The following is a 1,770-nucleotide window of genomic DNA, read 5'->3' as shown; positions in this document are numbered from 1 at the left end:
ATGACTACTAATGAAAACTTATGATTCAACAATTTCTCAATTTATTATTGTTTAATAAAGGAAAGCCCAAGATAAATGACTTGTATAGTAGATACATTCCCCACATTGAACAAGAGTGTTGCAAGAGTTTGAGAAAACTGCATATGAATTACAAACTCTGGTTCGGGTTACTACAGATTTATTGTAAGAAAACTGCTGTCTCAGGAGTTGTTTGCCCAGTCAGCACTGATGGATACATACTAATTTTTCAGTACATGTTGATTGGATGGAAATGACCAGGAGAACTAAGATTTTTTTTTTTTTCTGAATGTCTGTTATACAAACTACGACTTATACCTGAAACTTTAATTTCTAGTCCAAAGGCCCCAAAAAGCATGAGTCTCCAGGGGAAAGGTGTATTGTGAATGACAAAAACAGCCAAAAAAGAAGGCACAGTGGGTCTCAAGGATAAACTGAGGATAATCTGGTCTCCAGTCCTGGTGAAGACACCCACAGACTGAGTACTAGCACCACAGAATTGCCCAAGCTAGAGCAATTAACCATCCAAAGAATTTGACTGATAGATTCCCCTGAGGCAGGAGGCAATGGTGCAAGAAGTGGTGGAAATGCTCACATCTCTAATTCAGCAAAAGCAAGTGGACTCCTGCTGCCAGAGGACTTCCAGCCTGTGGTTCTCACACTGCTTGTTTGTGTCTCCTCTGAGAAAGGCATTCCAAGCATGTGCAAGCTGAGAAATATGGCATTCAGAGAGTTCAGGCATTTGAGGGTTAAGGCTGCTCATGCAATTGCAGTTTGAGCTCTTACTGCTAATGCTTTTTTTTGATGACAACCTCAATTACTTAATCAGATAAGGATCTTTCCTGCAGTACTGCTGGCAGTGCTGTTAGTTGCAGTGTAGACCTTTCTGTCTGGTGAAAACTAAAGATATTCATTAGAGCTCCACCTGCCTCAGTGTGATGTTGCTTTCCATGAGCAACTGATTTTTGAGATAGAGACAATCTTCAGACGACCACAAGAGGTTCTACTAAGCAACAAAAAATTCAGGAGTATTTTAGTTTTAATTTTTAAGGATTTACTAGGAGGAAGGTCAGTCTCTCAGCCATATATTCACTTTAGAAAATCAGTGCAGCTCCACTGTAATCACAGACAGATATCTCAGCTGCCAGATTTAAAATGATAGGTGTCATGTAGGCACAAACAATATATGACAAATATCCTAAGTGTTTACAATAACTGTGAAGCATTGCCCATATCACAGTGTGCTAAAGCCTGTTCCCAGGGAGGAGAAACCAGCAAGCAGCTGACAGCTGCTCCCTTGCTGAGCAAATGCTTCTTGCAGGCACCACATCCCTCGGCTAGCTATTTCAAAAAGGGAGATGGGGGGCCCTTCATCAGAGTTAATTATTGCCAGAAAGATTAAGCTGCAGCCTTACTTTCCTGTTAGCCTGATTTATCAGGGCTTTTCTATTGCCATTTGTTTGCTTGTTTTCCACTAGCCTGCTAAAGTTTGCCAAGCTCAGTGAGGCAGGAAGAAGAGACTCAATATTTTGCAGTCGAGCTTGCCGTTGCTTTCCTATAGCTTTTTCCATATGCTACTGTGGAACATGTTGAATTTGCATGCAACTGGTATTATTTTTGCAACTTATTTTTTTCCTCCGTGTGGCTATTCCTCTATTTGCAGTGAGAAATAGCACGCTACTCCACCAGACTAAACCATGGAGATGTGAATTAACATCCTCCACTTGACGCAGTGAGCACACTCCAGTATGA

Source organism: Passer domesticus, chromosome 1 (genome assembly GCF_036417665.1).
Source record: "Passer domesticus isolate bPasDom1 chromosome 1, bPasDom1.hap1, whole genome shotgun sequence".
In the NCBI taxonomy this organism is placed as follows: Eukaryota; Metazoa; Chordata; class Aves; order Passeriformes; family Passeridae; genus Passer; species Passer domesticus.
The sequence above is the reverse complement of the archived record's forward strand: the minus strand, read 5'-3'. Positions refer to the sequence as shown.